Raw genomic sequence first — 20,135 nt, 5'->3', positions numbered from 1 at the left:
AATATATAATATTATTTATTATTATATTTTTATTAAAATAATATTTTATTTTATTTAAAATATAAAAAAAATAATTAAAAATTTAAAATTAAAACTGGACGGCGTCCACTTTTTTTTAATTTTTAATTATTTTATTTTAATAAATTTTTATATTTTAATTTTTATTTAATTTGATTTTAAATTAAAAAATAATTTTTTATAATAAAATATTATAATATATAATATTATTTATTAAAATAATATTTATATTTTATTTAAAATATAAAATAAAATAATTAAAAATCGAATTAAGTCAACAGTTTTGATTCATGAGTGGGCCTGGAATTGTCCTATAGGAGCGCTGTTACTAGCCCTCCCCCTTTGAATTAGGATCAGAAAAAGTTTGAAATTGAACGTTTCGAATCGGTGATTTCGAATGCCAGTTTCTTGGGTTTATTTCCCCCGGCCCTTTTAATTAAATGCCATTGCCTTGTTTTGCTGGCTAAGTTAAATGCCTCAAATATAGTTAAAGAGTTTGTATTTGCCTTAAAAAGATAGATTAAGATAGAATAATTTATTTTTGGTTCATTTTAATTTTTTACATTAGAAAATTAAATAAAAAATGTCTAAAAATTATTATAAGTTGATAATCGAAATCGAATTAAAATAGTTCTAGAGATCAACCGAACCAGCAGTTCTAGCCTAAAATCAGATCGGAGCTAGCTGTGGCCATGTCTAGCAAGGCTGGTAACGGTCTGCATTGGAATCTGAATCACTTTTGGTTGCTCAAATTATAATTTCTCAATAAAATAATGCTTTTATTTTCAATCCCTTTTGCAATATGGTTCATGCGGTTGGTGTCATGCAAAAAATTGCAGATGAATTACTTGTGGAACTAAATTGTTTTAAATTGAAATATAGTTAATGGTAGGAATTGATTTGTTAGCGAAATTTAAATTTAGAGATTAAATTGTTACATAAAAACAAATTAGGGATTGACTTATAAATTTTGTTATATTTTAAAGGTTTAATTATAATTTACCCATAAATTAATACTATAACTTTCCCATGAAAGCATATATAGAAAAAGGGACAACTAATTAGTAGGCAGAAGGATGTTAATGGGCAAATGCCATAGAGGAGATGATGCTTGAATGTTACTCTTTATTTATTTATTTTAACTAGTCAGAGAATTAATGGCTTTTATACAGTTGTGGGGGTTATTGGCAGAAACCTAAATGACCAAATAAATGTTTTGAGTCATTTTTGTTGTCATGCCTATAATTTTATTGTCGCAGATTCTTGGATGATAAATGTTGAATCTATGGAAGACATTAGCCCTATTAATCTATTTAATGTAATTTCCTCGAATTTTTTTTTTTAGAAAATTAATATTTAATACATATATTTTAATAAAATTAACTATTTTTTCATGCTATCTTTGTGTTTGCTTCGGTTAAACTATTTAGTCTATTAAATTTCTTATTAGTCAATACATGTCAAATTACTATTTAGTCTCTCTATTTTAGAGAAAATAATTAATTAGTCCTTATATTTTGAAAAGTACTATTATTTAGTTCTATTTTAGTAAAATTAATTAGTTAATCATTGTATTTTGAAAATTTCATATTTTGAAAACATATTCATGGATGAAAATACAAATTTTGCTTTGTAGAAACTAAATCTAAATTTACATTCTTTGAAAATTGTTCAAGTATTTTCATTCAATTTTTTGAGCATTATTTTTGTGTTTTTATCAAAAATAATTTTTCTAAATTATCGCATTAATTATTTGGAAATTTAGGAGAATTAATTAACATTTTTATGCATATAGTTTATATCAAATTCGATCAAAATATGAAAAATAAAGAACTAATGGAAGGGAGTAAGAGAGAAATATAAAGAGAGAAATAAGAGAGAATAAGAAAGAAATAAGTAGAGGATCAAGATAGTTGAATATAAAAAAAAATAATATGAGGGACTAAAGAGTTACTGTAACTAAATTACATAAATTGACTAATGTGTTTTTCAAAATACATTGAAAAATTAATTAGTTTTATTAAAATAAATAGACTAAATATCAGTTTGAGTGACACTAAAATATTTTGAGTAATGAAAAATTTAACGGAGGAACTAAATAATTCATCAAAAATAAAGTATAAAAACTAAATAATATATTTTTTATAATAACAGATAAAATAATTTTTATTAAAATATAAAAATTAAATAATAATTTTTATTATGTAATAACTACAAACATTATTATCTATTCTCAATTAGTTACAGGATTACAAATCTCCAAACTTGTAACAACTGCAACAAAAATTTTGCCGTTTTCCCAAATTGACCTTCAAATTAATCTACTCCTAAAAAGCCACTCTAGTCATCATAAGCACAATCCCTATCAAGACGCGCAGTATCTAGCCATGGCTTTTTCCTGCAACAAGCTTATTTTCAGTCCTTCTTCACATCTTCTTGCTCTCCCAGATCATTAAGACCTTTTCTTCATACTAAAATCATCACCACCTCCAAACCCATCTCCCTGAAACACTCCCATTTTCATTCTTTATCCATCAAGAATGCAATAGCAAACCCAACAAATCAATCCCCATCAGGGCAAAAAATCAAGACAGCTGCAAATTTTTAAGAAACAAAACCCACCATCTTGATTTCAGAGAAACTAGGAGATGCAGGCCTACAGCTTCTACGTAGCTTTGGAAATGTAGAGTGCTGTTATGATCTTTCAAAAGAAGATCTTTGCAACAAGATCGAAACATGCGATGCATTGATTGTGAGGAGCGGGACAAAGGTTAGCAGAGAGGTGTTTGAGGCTGCGAAAGGGAGGTTGAAAGTGGTAGGAAGGGCAGGGGTTGGTATAGACAATGCGGATCTTGCAGCTGCCACAGAATTTGGTTGCTAGGTGGTTAATGCACCAACAGCTAATACCATTGCCGCTGCAGAGCATGGGATCGCGTTGCTTGCTTCCATGGCTAGAAATGTTTCTCAAGCCGATGCCTCCATGAAAGCAGGTACGTACTTCTGGAAATATATCTCCCTATGTTTTCATCAATACATTGGAAAGTAATTATTATCTAGACCGGTCCATCATAAACTCAAGATACAAACTTATTGGAGCCATATATTTAATAAATGAGTTTCACCATATATTTTATGTTTTAAATTTGTAATAAACCGAATTTAACACGGAAACATATGCATGTTAAATTCATTAATTATGTATATCTTAATTCGCCATTTATCAAATCCAAATAATAGGCTATTGTGAAAATTTTTATTTAATTAATAAGTATTTATTAGATAGACTGTCTATCACATCTTTGATCTAGTTTATAAATTTATCAAATTAGTTTATAATCTCTAACTTTAAGTTGATATGATTGCTTAAAAGATCTTAAGAGTAAAGGATAGTAGTTTTTCATTTTATTCCTTATATGTATTATATTTATAAGTTAATTTTATCAAGTAATTTATTATATTATTCTTATTTAGGCTCAGTTTATTTCATAGAAAATATTTTTCTGAAAAATATTTTTTACATTTTCTAACGTTTGCAGCATTTAGAAAAATTAATTAACAAAAACTATTTTACTAGTCAAAGAAAAAATTAAGTCATTTTTTAGGAAAATGACTTTCATTTTTTAAAAGAGAAAGACATTTTTCATTTTCTAAACTTTAATAATTTTATTAAAATGTGAACATATAGATATATGTGTGTGTGTGAAATAAACATATCATTAATTTAACATTGCAATCAAACAACGAAAAATATTTTCATAAAAAATTCTTTTTAGAAAATATTTTCTATCAAAAATATTTTTTTTTATATAAATTATTTTCCGTGAAACAGATGGAGTCTTGCTTTATCAAATATATTCATTCAATTTTAAAATAACGTAGTATTCTTTTAGATCATTTTAATAACAACATGTGTATTCATAATTGCACTATTACAATTGACTTGATATGAATAATGCGATAAATTGAATTTATTTAAAATTTTCTCTTAATTAATTTACAAATTTCACTCACTAGTACTAATTTCATCCATTACAAGTGCCATTCATTAGTACTAAAGAAAAAGAAAGTCTCAAAATTTTAGGAGTAACAATCCGATCAACTACTATAATAGTTCCATGATGTGATGATTGGCATGTTTTCCAAATTCATGGTTTCTATGATAATTATTAAAATATAAAATCTAAACTGTGTACGTGCTTTTAATTTTTTTTTAATTTCTTGAATTTAAATATTTTGATATTTCTTCCTTGTTCGTCTATTTTCTTCCTATTTTTTCCAAAAAATCAAAATACATACTACTCGAAAATCTCTTGCAACAATTGCTTCATATGAGAATGGATATAATAATATTTGATCAAATATTTATATCGAGATTTATATAAAATTAATTAAAGTATATACAATAAATATATGAATTTAAATATAAATATTTAATTAATAATTGTTAAGTTCATTCTTACATGAAATTGAGTTTTTTATAGTCACACTCTTAAAATTAACTCTAAAAAATCACATATCCATCCATCAAACTATATAATTTCATTTGGAATAAATCATTAGTAATAAAAGAATTTAATTGAATTTTCACGTAATTATGTTTAATTTATATTTTTTTAAAATAATTTTTTAAGTTAAAATAAATTAAAATTTTTATTCTAAAAGTGAAAATTTATAAATAAATAAATAAAATTAAATTTTTATAAAATTTTAGATTTAGAGGTGAAAATAAGAGGTGAATGACTGCAAAAGATTTTTTTTTTATTTTTTTATTAATGTGTAATATTTGGGTTAAATGTTCATTGCTCATGCGTTCGACAGAGACAACACTCTACAGTTAAAGCTTGGCGGGTCTGTACTGTGTCCATTATTTCATTATTGAGTTGCCTTCCATTTTAAACATTAATTAATTACAAAGAAAAAACAAACAAATAATCATTGGATGTCACACCTTGCCCCTTTCATAAGGCTTAATATGATCTCATAGTATACATAATGAATTACCAAACTTCGTCTACTGATAACTCATTAAATATACTATAAGGGATTTTAAACAATTTCTGACTTCTTTTTAAAGTGGTGAGCATTTTTGATAAGTGTTAAAACTTTTTAATCGAAGTTAAATCACACATTAGGTCTGAAATAGCCACAAATTTTATAAAAATTTCGACAGAGTGTCATCTGTATTTTGTGAAAATAGTTCTTCAAAAATCTGTAAAAAGCACTTCTAATATATTTATTTCAATCCCCAACTCCAATAATAGCTTAACTCAAATCAATTTTCACAATACAAGTCAAACTCAAATTCAACAATTCCAAAAATAAAGTGCAAAATAACTTAGTATTTCAAAAGCTGAAATAAGAGAATTGTAATACAACATTTTAACAGGCTAAAATAATTTATAACTTTATTTTACAACTGCTCAAGACCAAGTATAATATATACATACAGTTCACATAGATTACAATAAAATTTACAAGGAAGTGGTATACTCAATATACCCGACAAAATCCTAAAGCGAAGTCCCAAGCAGCCTACTCTGCTGCTTTATCTGTCTGTCTACCTGCAACAGCAATGAAAAAGCTATCGCTGAGTAAAATTTACTTAGTAGTGCACAATAAAAATTTAAAATGCAGTATATAAAACATTATTGATAATTCACAATTCAAATAATTCACAATTTCATGTCACAATTTTCAAAACTCATATAACACAAATTTGATCAAACAATTTAATAAACACAGTGTTACCAATCAATAACACAACTTAGGTTACTTAAGTTATTACATACAATTCCATTCTTACTTCATATACACTACCCTTAAACCATCACTACCACAATTCATCAATTAAATTCATGAAATCAAGAACTAATCTATAGTCTTCAAGGCTGCCAAAATTTGGACAATTCACTAACTCAACAAATCCTTCAATTTCTTCAACAAATCTACTCATCTCAACACTAAGATTAACATTAATGAAGAAAGGAAGAGGAAATGAGCACTTACCTATTTTGAAGCTAGTCAAAACTCATCAAATCCCTTCCTTCTTACTGCCAATCTCTTTGCCAATGTAACACTCCTCACTCGTCTACAGTGTAGCCGAGCAAGGCATGTCACATTGTGTACCGGAACATCATAACTTATCCCATTATATTCTTGGTTATCACATAAAATTTTATTTAAATTTAGATCTAATTATTTTATCGGAGAAACTGATAGAGTCTTCCCTCATTTCTTAATAATTTGACGATTTCCCACTTGTGTGAAACAATTACAATTATCTTTATATATATATATATATATATATATATATATATATATATATATATTCTCAAATTCATTTTCTCATTCAGAACATCAATAAGTTTCACTCATATAAAATACATAAGAAATTCAAATCATTTTCATACATACACAATTCAAATATGAAATTTGAAACTGTATTAATTTATATCATGTGCACATTTAATGTACAAAAAATACATAATTTACATTACATATCCAAAATTTAATTACAATGATAAAAAATAAAATACAAACTGGTGGACACTATCAAAATATGCACTGTTGAGGAGATGACACTCGAGACCCAAATGCAGATCAAAACTCCTAATGTCCCAGTCTATAGTCTATTGGGTTCTCTGGCCAAATCTTCAGTACCTACGCATTGCAAACAGCGACGCGCTAAGCATAAACCTTAGTGGTGCCAATAATATAAGAAAATATAATATACAAATAAAAGTAAAAAAAATTTTCTAGTTATTGTGCTTATAAGAAATAAATAATTCCTAACTTATTGTTGAGTCGAAAGCTAATTACATCTTATAATATTAACTCTTCCTAGCTTTTTATTAATCGTTCTCTTATGATTTTGAGCCTCTTTTTATTGAAATCATTCTTGTTCTTTATCTTGATATTTAATTTCCTTACTTCTTTCAATAGTTAATTCAATTACATTTATACTTTTTCATGCCCAAGTAACCTATACAAATTGACCGGACTGGATAAACGGGTAAACTAGCACTGAGTACCAGGTACCTCGGGCCGTCACACCATCGATCACAATGTGTCTCCTGGTGTGCAGACAGAATGGCTAATAAGCCATAAAAGCAATAAGGCATAAAGCCAAGTATAACATTATAATCAGTATAGCCATAGGCTATTGTATCACAGAATGGCACAATAGGCCATAAAACACAGAATAGCGTGAAGCTATACGCAGTACTGCTATTAGAACCCTATTGGCATGCCAACCTATCCAAATCAATCACACTAGGCCTACTAGGGCATTTAACACTTTTAATTATGCAATTTTTTTTTTGAAATTGAAATTTAATTGTTACTATTTATTCTATTAGTCAACTAAAATATTGACTTTTTCATAGACAATAGGTATATTGGTTCTAATATCCCCAACATACCACATTTTTGCATTAAAAAATTATTGGCATTGGTTGCCAATACCATTATAAAGCTTAGTGTTGATTATTTTAAAATTTTCAGATTTCAAGCACTAAGTTTACTGTTCCATTGGTCATTTTTACGGTAGGAATTTGATAAAATTTTCTTCATGAAAGTTATTCCTTTATGTGTCTTCTTTAATTTCCTTTTTGAATCACTCTATTAGGAGTTTTCTAGCTCAAGTTATGGCCAATTTACCATAACTGGTAGGATAGACTTTTACCTAGAATTTCTAGGTAATTCTGGTTCTGCCAAATTTGGTAGCTCAGCTTTGGTTAGCAATTTCATTTGGTTAAGTTTAGAATTGGAGTTTGTGTTCTATATGAAAGTTGTTCTAAATTGTCTAAGCTTTTCATTAATATAAATTTCAAGTCAATTGGACCTTTCTACACTGAGTTATGACCAAATGAATGAACACTATTTATTTAGTCATTTTGCTCAAGCAAATTGTGTGTTACCCAGATTTGGTCAATTTTTAGGTCAGTCTATTGTGGTTTTTTGGGTAGGGTTCCTTCATCAAAGTTGTGCCATTATGTATCTAATTTTATGTCCAATTGGCCTGTACCAATTGAACCTACACAACTCTAGTTATAGCTGCCCAAATTTGCTGGACTCACACCCAGTCCTGCAGGTCACACTAGGCAGCATACCTAACTTCAATTCCTATGGCACAAATCACTTCACTTCCTAATCACACATAGCCAAATGGTCACTAATTGACCATTAGAACTTCCTTTCACCAATACATGAGCAAAATCTCAATTTGTGCCCAAACCCTAACTCCAACAATTTCAATTCTTCAAACACATACAATCAAGAGTTTAATTTGTCAAATTCATGTTCATTGGCATCCATCTACAACTATAATTCAATTTAATCATTGAAATCCTAATATACCCTAAGGCTATCGAAAATTGAAAGGGCACAATCATGCAAGATTTGTTTAATTTTTCTCAAATTTACACTTAATTCATACTCCCAATGATGCATACACACAATTTAAAGGGTTTAATTGACACTAACCTTGTTGTGTGCCTACCCAAGCTTGACAAACTCCTTTGTTTTCATTTCTTATTGCTGCCCAAGTATTGCTCTAGTGGTAGGGACAATTTCTTGTGAAGGGAGGATGGGATTTTGAGGTGGTTTTGTGGGTGGAATCAAGCTCACAATGAAACTTTCATGGAGGTTTTTCTTCTCTCTCTCTCTCTCTCTCTCTCTCTCTCTCTCTCTCTCTCTCTCTCTCTCTCTCTCTCTCTCTCTCTCTATATATATATATATATATATATATATGAAATCGGCAGCCAAGGTTGAAGATGGCTGTTTGATTTTTCAATTTTTATCTTCTTTTATTCATTTTTAAATAATATATGATGGCGTGTCAAAATTTGATTGAGTGGAAATATTTTAATTGTATAAGCATGATGTCAAAATTCAAATTTTCTTCCATTTTCTTTTATTTTCTTTTCTACTCATTTTCAATTAAATTTTTAGCAGTATTTATTTATATTTTATGTCATATAAATTATTTATTTAACTGGACAAGTTAGCCAAAAATCATCTCTGAAGACGAAGTGACCAAAATACCCTCTGTTTGGCTTATTAAGCCAAAATCATCTGTACCGATCTAAAAATTTTTCTAAGTATTTTCTTGGCATTCTAATGCCATCGAAATCTCAATGATTCTTCTCTAGAGTCCCAAAAATTTTTAATGAATTTTCTCCTTGGTTTAGAGCTCCTAGCTGTGAGGACCGCAACTTCCCACTGGGTTACCCATCGCTAGGGCACCAGCTCATTTAACTTGGTTGTTTTTTATTTATAAAATTGTTCCTAAATTTTTCTTACCATTATTTGAGTTATTTATGACTCCTTACTCCAATCTAAATATTTTTCCAGACGTTCTAGCTGTCCGGACCAATATCGATCACCAGAACAGTAGAATGTACAAAATTACTGCAGTGAGGGTGTTACAACTCTTCCCCTCTAATTTAAATTTCTTCCTTGAAATTTACATGACTTAAGTAATCGTGGAGCTGCTACTTCCTTGCTTCTTCACTTCCTTGTATTGCCTCATCAATGTCTGGGTTCGACTCGTCCTGAGCTTCCATAGCATATACCCGTGGTAACATTCTAACCTCAAGCCTTTTAACCGTCTCAGAAGCAACCTTCTATACAATGTTAGCCGTCTCTACTCTACCAGGTCTTTTACCCCTTTGAACTGTAGGGGTAGGTCTATCAACTTGTACTGGAGCTGTTGAACCACTCCTCTGAGGGCAATCTCTTATGAAATGATCCGTAGCCCCACACTTAAAACACTCTCCAGTTAACAGTCGACACTCCCCTCTGTGTCTCTTGCCACAGTGCATACATTCTGGCACTAAGGCTGATCCCCTCGTTACTATGTCTGGGAAGCTAGCTATAGATATCCCAATCTGGGATCTCTGGCCCTGTGTCTGATCTTGTGTACCAAAACCCTTAAGCTTCTTACTATTAGTTGATATACTTGACTGCCCTGGTCCAAATTCCCTCTTACACTGGCTATATTTCCTATTCTGTTCACTTACTCTGACCCTTTCCACTTTCAATGTGGCTTCAACCAGTTTTGTAAAATCTGGAATTCCCAAAGCTGTTATCATAATTTTAATAGTATCATTTAGCCCCTCTTCAAACCTTCTATACCTCTCAGCTTCTGTAGGGACTATCTCTGTAACACCCTCCCTGTAGCAACTCCGTACATTCTACTGTTTTGGTGATCAGTGTCGGTCCGGACAGCTAGAACGTCCGGAAAAATATTTAAACTAAAGTGAGGAAACATAATTAATTCAAATATTAATAAAAAAAAATTTAGGAAAAATTTTAGAAATAAAATGCAACTAAGTTAAATGAGCCAGTGCCCTAGCAATGGATAACCTAGTGGGAAGCTGCGGTTCTCGCAACTAGGAGCCCTAGACCCAAGGGAAAATTCATAAAATAATTTTTGGGACTCCAGAGAAGGGTCATTGAGGTTCCTATGGAATTAGAATGCGAAAAAAATGCTTAGAAAAAATTTTCAATCGGTACAGACAATTTTGGTCTGTTAAGCCAAATGGAGGGCATTTTGGTCATTTCGCCTTCAGAGGTGATTTTTGGCCAACTTGTCTAGTTAAGTAAATAATTATTATGACACAAAATATGAATAAATATTGCTAAAAATTAAATTGAAATTAAGTAGACAAGAAAAGGAAAGAAAATCAAAGAAATTGGAATTATGACATCACTATGATGTCATTAAAATCCTCCCACCCAATCAAACTTTGACACATGGCATTAACTTATTTAAATGACCTAATGGGCGGAAAAAAAGAAAGAAAAAGTCATTTGCTTCTTTAACTTCCTTGTGTGCTGAACCATACCCTCCATTGCCAAGCTTACAAAGCTTGATTTTCTTGGTTTTTCTTCAACTAAGCCCTAAATTTCCAACACAAAAACTTCATAATTCATCTTAGTGAAGCTTTTGGGAGCAAAAAGAAGTTAAAAAGAAGAGCTCTTGCAAGATTGGAATTTACTCCATTCAAGGTTAGTGTCCAATCTTAGTTCCTTTTGCTTTAATTCATGTTTAAGGGCATGAATTGTGTAAGAAAGGTAAGAAAATAAAATAATCAAGTGTGTGTGTGCACCCTACAATTTTGGCAGCTAGGTTTAGCTAGGGTTTGATGATTTTGTTTGGTAGAAAAATGGTTATGAGCAGCCTTTGGTAGTGGATGAGGGATTGAACATAATTGAGTAAATGAAATGCAAGAATTGTGCATGTGGGAAATGAAAAAAAATTGGACACTTGAACAATTCTAGGGTTTGCTCATGTGATGGTTTATTAACCTTGTAATGGTCAATTAGTGGCCATTTGAATGTGTATGATGAGGAAATGAAGTGAGTTGAGGCTTGGCATTTGTGTATGAGTGAGCTGCTTTGGCTGACTTACAGGACTAAGCATGAGTCCAGCAGGTTTGGGCAGTTATAAATGGAGTTGTAGAGGTTCAATTGGTATAAGGCCAATTGGACATGAAACTAGACACATAATGGCACCACTTTGGTGAAGAAACCTTGCCCAGAAAACCAAACCAAGTTGGCCTAAAAATTGCCCTAATCTGGGTGACTTGCATTCTGCCTGGGCATAATGACTAAATGAATAGTGTTTATTCATTTAGTCATAACTCAGCGTAGAAAGGTCCAATTGACCTGAAATTTTACCTGCAGAAATCTGATACATAGACCTACAACTTTGATGAAGAACACAAATCCAAATTCTGACCATAACCTAGTCAAATTGCCAACCAAACTTAGGTTACTAATTCTGGCAGAACCAGTTTTGCCCAGAATTTTGGATTCTATCCAATCCAGCCAGTTATGGTGTTTAGGCCATAACTTGAGCTACAAAACTCCAAATGGAGTGATTCGAAAAAGGAAATGTAACTAGACAAAATAAGGAATAACTTTCATGGAGACAACTTTACCAAATTCCTACTGTACAAATGACCAATGGAACAGTAAACATAAGGCTTGAAATCTAAAAATTGTGAATAATTAACACTAAGCTTAGAAATGGTATTGGCAACCAATACCAATAACTTTAGACTGCAAAATGTAGTATGTTGAGAGTATTAGAATCAATGTACCTATTGTCTATGCAAAAGTCAACATTTTAGTTGACTAATGAAATAAATAGTAACACCTAAACTTAAAATTCAAGAATTGAAAAATTTAAAAGTGTAACATGCCCTAGTACACCTAGCAAGATTGGTTTGGATAGGTTGGCATGCCAATAGGGTTTAGTTAGCAGTACTGCACATGGCATTATGCCATTCTATGATTTCATGGCTTTTAGCCATTTTGTTATTATGTTGATACTTGGCCTTGTGCCTAATGTTATTACAGCTTATTAGTTGTTCTGTTACACACCGGGAGATACATATGTGACCGATGGTGTGACGGCCCGAGGTACTTGATACCCAGTGCCAGTTTACCCGTTTATCCAGTCTAGTCATCCAGTATAGGTTACTTGGGCAACCAAAAATGAAAGCGGATAAATTTAATGAAATTATGAATATAACAAATATAAAATAATTAAGATTACCAATAATGATTGAAAAATTGTCTGCATAAGACATTAGAACATGCATTGCATATTTCTTTTATGTTATTTCTTTTCATTTTATTATTGGCACCACTAAGCATTATTGCTTAGCGCGTTGCTTTTTGCCACGCGTAGGTTCTGGAGAGACCGACCGAGAGCCCAGTAGACCACAGACTGGGTGAGACCTCCTGCAGCTCTGTATAGTGTCTGTGTCACCTCACCGTCATTAGTGCATTGGTAGGACACTAGGTTTTGTTTTGATATTTTGTAATTAACTTTTACTTTCTCATGTGCAATTGAAACTCATGTAATGTATTTTGGTGTTAATGTAAATAGTGAGAATTGTGTTTATGAATGAAAAAAATTGAATATTTATGTATGACTTATATATGAATATCATATGAAATGAATGATTGAGAAATGGAAATGTTATTGAAAAATATTGAGATTTTGATGACGAAATGGAGTTTGGGATTCATTGAGAATTTTGGAAGTATTTTTCTCAGGTTCCGAAGAACTGTTTTCTCCTTTTTTTGCTGGTGCTCTGTCGGATTTTCTATAAAATTTGCGGAACCTCAAATAAATTTATGTTCTTCATAAATGATTTAAATGAATTATACTTCACAAATTGTATTTCATAACTGTGAAAGAAATAAACAAGGAAGGATAAAAATAATTAAAATGATTGAAAAAAAAATGGTGTTTCGGTACACTATGTGGCATATCTTGCTCAGCTACACTGTAGATGGTAGTGTCACATTTAGTGGTATCGGAGCACGGTTTAGGCATTTTTGGGCCTAGATAGAGTCCATACCATGCATTGCATTTGTAAGAGTCGAGGTGAAACTAATGCAGATCTGTTTATCTTGTTATTTTAATTAGGATATGGACCCTACATCTTAGAGAACAGTTGAGGAGGAAGTGGAGAGTCATGCTCCACCTGCAGCAGCTGAGACTGGGAGTAGGGGAGAACCTACTCCGCCAGCTCCAGCAGAGCTTGCTCAGCCTCCACAGGCCTTGTTCTAGCAAATGGCCGAATTCTTCAGACAAATGGCTGGGATAATGCCACCACCACCACCACCTCCACAGCAGAAATCCCACCTAGAAAGATTGAAAAAATTTGGAGCAGTGGATTTCTTTGGCAAGAGAGAAGATGATTCTGTTGCAGCCGAAAACTAGTTGAACAGAACAGGCAGAGTTTTAAAAAAACTCCACTGCACTCTTGAACAAAACCTAGAAGCTGCTGTATCTCTATTGCAAGATGATACCTACCAATGGTGGGATACAGCGTCTGGTGAAGTGCAGCCAGAAGTAATAACTTAGGACTTCTTCCTCTCAGAATTCAAAAAGAAATATGTGGGTAGTGTATACCTGGAAGAGAGAAGAAGAGAGTTCATTAATCTGAGACAGAGACAGCTGACAGTGGCAGAGTATAAAAAAGAATTTGTTAGACTGAGCCTCTACGGAAGGGAGATAGTCCCTAATGAGGTGAAAGGTGTAAGAGATTTGAAGAGGGATTAAATGATAATATAAAGATCATGATCAATGCCTTAGGAATAACAGATTTCACCAAGTTAGTGGAAGTTGCAATAAAAGTTGAAAAGGTTAGAATAAGTGAGCAGACTAGAAGAGAGAGACAGCAGAAGAGGGGCCCGGGTCAGTTTAGCTCATCTCCTACACCTGGGAAGAAGTTCAAAGGTTCACCTGCATAGAGTTCAGGTCAACCACAAGGTCAGGGTCAGTCCCAGGGGCCCAGGCCACAGTTCACCCCTAGGAGAGGTCTGTCCACACCATCAGTGAGCAGCTCTCCAGGGATGGGGTATAAGGGACCAGTCCTAGCATCTTTTGCATGTCCACATTGCCTGAAGTGGCATAAGGGGGAGTGTTGGATAGTGACTGGTGCCTGCTTAAGGTGTGGGTCGATAGAGCATCAGTTGAGGAACTGTCCACGTAGAACTGCTTCAGTTGCTCCAACACAAGCAGACAGACTTGCTACTGCACCATAAAGGGGTAGGAAATATGGAAAATCTGAGGCAGTGGAACCATCACAGAGGCTCGACCGAGCCACAGAGAGGCTCGAGGGCGTACTCACTGCGAGCCTATGCCATGAGAGCTCAGGAAGAGCAAGATGCCCCGGACATCATCAGGGGTACGTTCACCCTCTACAATACATCTGTGCATGCATTGGTGGATCCAGAATCCACTCATTCATACATCTGCATCAACCTACCCATAGAAAGGGGGATACTAGTAGGGGAGAGTGACTAAGACATCCTGGTCACTAATCCATTGGGTCACAGTGTAGTGGTAAACAAAGTATACAAGGGTTGCCAGTTTAGGATTCAGGGGTATGAATTCTTAGCGGACCTGATTGAGTTGCCTTTCCATGAGTTTAACGTGATTTTGGGAATGGACTGGTTGTCACGTCATCAGGCAATGGTTGATTGTAAATTAAAGAGAATTTCCTTGAAAACTCTTGAGGGTAATGAGATCACAGTTGTGGGGGAAAGGACAGATTTCTTGTCCAATGTCATCTCAGCCACAGTTGCAAGAAAACTGATGAGAAAAGGCTGTGAAGTCTACCTAGCGCATGTGGTGGATACTAGGCAGGTTAAGCCAGATCTGTGTGACATACCCACAGTAAGAGACTTCCCAGATGTGTTCCTTGAAGAATTGCCTAGCTTGCCACTAGAGAGGGAAGTCGAATTTGCTATTGAGATACTACCGGGTACAACACTAATCTCTATTGCTCCTTATAGGATGGCACCCACATAATTGAAGGAATTGAAAATCCAGTTACAGGAGTTGCTAGATAAGGGGTTCATACACCCTAGTGTGTCACCATGGGGAGCTCCAGTGCTGTTTGTGAAGAAGAAGGATGGGACTTTGAGGTTATGTATTGATTATCGACAGTTGAATACAGTGACTGTGAAGAACAAATATCCATTGCCTAGAATTGATGATCTGTTTGATCAATTGAAGGGAGCAGGAGTATTTTCCAAAATTGATCTCAGATCAGGGTATCATCAGTTGAGAGTGAAGGATACAGATGTGCCAAAGACTATATTCAGGACCCGGTATGGGCATTATGAGTTCCTAGTGATGCCCTTTGGCCTAACAAATGCACCAGCGACATTCATGGACCTTATGAACTGTATCTTCCATCCATACCTAGATCAGTTCGTAGTGGTCTTTATTGATGATATTTTGGTGTATTCCAAGACCAGTGAAGAACATGATGAGCATTTTGAGGATTATTCTGCAAACCTTGAGAGAAAAGAAGCTGTATGCTAAGTTGTCCAAGTGTGACTTTTGGTTAAATGAGATTGCATTCCTTGGACACATAGTGTCAGCTGATGGGATTAGAGTGGATCCCAAGAAAATAGAAGCAGTGATGGAATGGAAGCCTCCCAAAAATACAATTGAGGTCAGAAGTTTCTTGGGGCTAGCTCGGTATTACAAAGATTTGTGAAGGGATTTTCTTTAATAGCTACTCCAATGACCAAGTTATTACACAAGAATGTCAGATTTGACTAGAATGACAAGTGTTAGGCCAGTTTTGAGAAGTTAAAGGCTATGTTGTGTCACACCCTACCCCTCTGTAAGGCATAACATGATCCCGTAGTATACCTAATGAATCACCAACTCCGTCTACTGATAACCCATTAAATACACTACAAGGGATTTTAAAAACTTTTCTTACTTCTTTTACAGTGGTGAGCACTATTTACAGGTATTAAAAACCTTTTTGAATTGTAGTGATAGAACTAACATATTTTAATTATTTGGAATTTTTGTAAAAATTTTGGCAGAGTGCCATCTGTATTTTGGATAAAACAGTTCTTCAGAAAACCTGTAAAAAGCACTTCAATATATTTCCAAGTCTCAACTTCAACATTTTTCTCAACACAATATATTTCTCAAGTCAAATTCACAGTAATTTTTCAAGGACTGAGATAAAGAAAATATAATACAATTTTTACAAGCCAAAATAACTCATAATTATTTTACAACTTCAACGTACAATTTGAATTTACAAATGCTCAAAACCAAAAACAATATGTACATACAATGGTTATACATTACAGCACAAAATGCAAAATGTTGGTATACTCATTATACCCGGTAATCTCTCGCTGGAGATACTAGCAGCCTAGTCTGCTGCCCTGTCTGTCTGTCAACCTGCGATAAAGAATAAAGCTATCAACGAGACAATGTCTCAGCAGTACAACATTAACCAAATACAATTTAAATCACAATTCATAAATCATATAAATAGTGGATACTTAAAACCATAGTTAATTTCAAGACAGTAATTGTCAACAAGAATTTAAACTCCATTTCTCAATATCACAATAAATTTTAATAAGTCAAATCATGGTTGAATTCAAAAGACAGTATATGTCAATAAGAGTTTAAATTCATTTCACAATCTCACAATACATATCAATAAATCACACACAGCTCATGTTCCCAAAGTTCAATTCGTCCCAAAAGCCGATGGCTAATGAGGTATTCAATTCGTCCTAAAAGTCGATGACTAATGAGGAATAACATAGCTAGCTAGCAAAAATATGAGTACCCATCCAATTCGTCCTCAATAGGCACACACCTCAACACTTCAGCCAGAGAGGGAATTCAATTCGTCCCACTAGACAAGCTAGCGAGGAATACAATCAATATACATAATAGCTGTGGTTTCAAACCATTTCCAATACTTTTCAATCAATAAGTATCCATCAATATTATTCAAATAATTTCTCACAGTTTTCAAATCATTTACAATGCTTTTCAAGCAATAAATATCCATTCAAACACATTTTCACAATTTAAAACAATAATGTACAAATAGTCATAATTCATTTCAATTGAAAAATTCAAATGAAATAGTTGCTGTGCACAAACCTCTGATGACTGTCTCCTGGTCTGGATTCAGTGTTTCCTTCCCTTTCCCTGAGTCTTTACTAACTAAGAAACACAATTTGAAGTGTTTCAGTACTAAATTAAATTGTCTCTATCGATAATGCTTGATAAGTAATTCACTGAAAGCTATTATTTGCTTAATCACCTAATATATCGACCCTCGATGCGTTCTAGGTAAATTAGGTTTTAGTGTCACTAATATGTCACATTCGATAGTGTTTTAGGGTTGGTACACGTTACCAATTTCATTTCCTTATTTGGTGCATTTTATTGCAACTTGCTGGATTCCGGTATACTAGTTTGACCTAGCCGGACGGCCTAGTTCCCTCGATTTTCGGGTTTTGGTCAAAACTACAAACTTGTAGATCTATGTCTTACGGAACGCGGGGCAAAATTTCAGGTCATTCCGAGTTATGTAGACCAAGTTATGGTCATTTTACTATTGCTGGTCAAATGGCATCAAATTAGGTCAATTTGGTCAACTTTGGTTCGGCCAGTTTTTGGACCCAAATTTGTGCAAGCTGTTTAACTTGCTTATGGTCATTTCTGGGCTTTGGTGTCTTCATGAGACTTGTAGGTATGGGTCTTAACTATTCATGGTTAAAATTTCAGGTCAATTGGACCTGTTTTGAGTGAGTTATGGCCTAAAGACTAACTGCTGCCCAATTGGTCAATTTTCAGGTCTCAATTGTACTTAATCCGGATTTGGTCATTTTTCAAGTCACCTTGCAAGCAGAATTTTGGTATGGTTCCTTCATGAAAGTTGGCACATTTTGTGCCTAGTTTCACCTCCAATTGGTCTCATACCAATTGGAGTTACACATTTAGAGTTATAGGCCAAAATGCACACTGTCTTTAATTACCTTGCTTAAACATGTAGCAATTACACATTTACCTTACCATAAATCCACTCCTCAACCCAATTCTGTTTTGGTACATTACCAAAACCATATACCACTTCACTTTAAAGTCACTTTGGGCAGATTACAAACATCCTCAATACACCAAATAAAACTCCAATTCATAAAGTCTAAATAAAACAATACATACACATGGACATTTCTAATTCTTACACATACTTTACACAACCAATTTATATACACACTCATCAATCCTCAATGTCACAATTCTGCCCATATCTTCATGAACACATACATTTATCAAAGAAGCCTCAAGGCTGCCGAAAAGCTTCACCATGCCAAAGTGTCCATAATTCATCAATTTCCATTCCAAGTGCATAATCACCATTTACATGTGGAATTAACTACTAGGACATCAATTCACCCTATTCAACATGAATTCCCATCAAACATATGTAAAATAAATCATCAAATATACAACTCCATGGCTGCCCAAAATTGATATATCAAGAACTCCTCAAACTTGAAAATTTTCTTCACAATTCAAACACCCATAACAAGTATACAAACTTTAACAAAGCAAAGTTCAAAAATATAAACTTACCTATGGTTGGGGCTTGTTAAACCTTCACCAAACTTCTTGATTTTGGTATCAAGCTCTTCCTTGTGATGTGGGGACAATTTTTTATGAAGCAATCTAAGTGATTAGAGGTGAAATGGAGGAAAGGATCAAGCTCTAAGTGAAACGGCAATGGAGGATTTTCTTCCTTCTCAATTCGGCATGGTTGAATCTAAGTGAGGAAGATGAAATGCAGATGGGATAATGGGTGTACACCTGCCCCATTTAGCTTTTAATTAATCCTTTAGTGGCCCACTCACTCAAATAAATCATATAATAAGTTTAACTCCCACTTATTCCACATAAAACCCTTAATTGTTGCTATTTACTTTAGGTACAACCAAATTAATTTTTCATTTTATTTTCTAAGTGTAATATTACTTATTTTTAATGGAAATTTAGGTCAAAAGACAATTCGGGATGTCAAATGACCACAATGCCCCTGTTCGGGTTGCATTCCCGATTTTTCGGTAACACCGGGTTTTGTTTATTTTTCGATTTCTCACTTTTCTTTGTACTAATTATTTAATTTTTCTTTGATATTTCTAATGATATTTATACTTCCATAAGGGTCTATTTAAGTCCTAAAAATATTTTCCAGGGTTCCCCGCAGTCCAGGGCTAGTCAACGGTCCATGCCGTGACTTCCCGGTGCGGTCACCCATCGCTAGGGTTCTCGGCTCGTTTAACTTGGTTACATTTCTTTGCTATTATTTTTCCTTTGTTTTTCTTGTATTTTCTTTTCTTTTATTTCACTATTTTATGTCTCCTCACTCATAACGAAGTGTAGTTCTAGGCATCCTAGCTGTCCGGACAGCACTGGTCACTGGAATAGTAGAACGCACTACCGAACTTAGGGGTGTTACATGTTGATAGAGGCACCAGTGTTAACACAGCCAGTGTCAGGAAAGGACTTTGTGGTCTACAGTGATGCCTCTCATAATGGGTGAGGGTGTGTATTGATGCAAGAGGGGAAGGTGGTCGCTTATGCTTCCAGGCAGCTAAGGCCACATGAACAGAATTACCCTACCCATGATCTAGAACTTGCAGCAATTATCTTCGCACTGAAGATATGGAGGCATTACTTGTATGAAAAGTGTTACATTTACACAGACCACAAAAACCTAAAATACTTGCCAATCCAGAAG

General features: G+C 33.5%; 1 pseudogene; it reads left to right on the top strand.

Annotated features, from left to right (window-relative positions):
• The first annotated feature begins 2,405 nt into the window (after positions 1-2,405).
• LOC110656132 (D-3-phosphoglycerate dehydrogenase 2, chloroplastic-like) overlaps positions 2,406-20,135 on the top strand; it is a 44,891-nt pseudogene continuing 27,161 nt past the window's right edge.

The sequence above is a fragment of the Hevea brasiliensis genome, chromosome 4, assembly GCF_030052815.1.
Source record: "Hevea brasiliensis isolate MT/VB/25A 57/8 chromosome 4, ASM3005281v1, whole genome shotgun sequence".
NCBI classification, from domain to species: Eukaryota; Viridiplantae; Streptophyta; class Magnoliopsida; order Malpighiales; family Euphorbiaceae; genus Hevea; species Hevea brasiliensis.
Note: the sequence above shows the minus strand (reverse complement) of the source record. Positions and strands in the feature narration are given on the sequence as shown.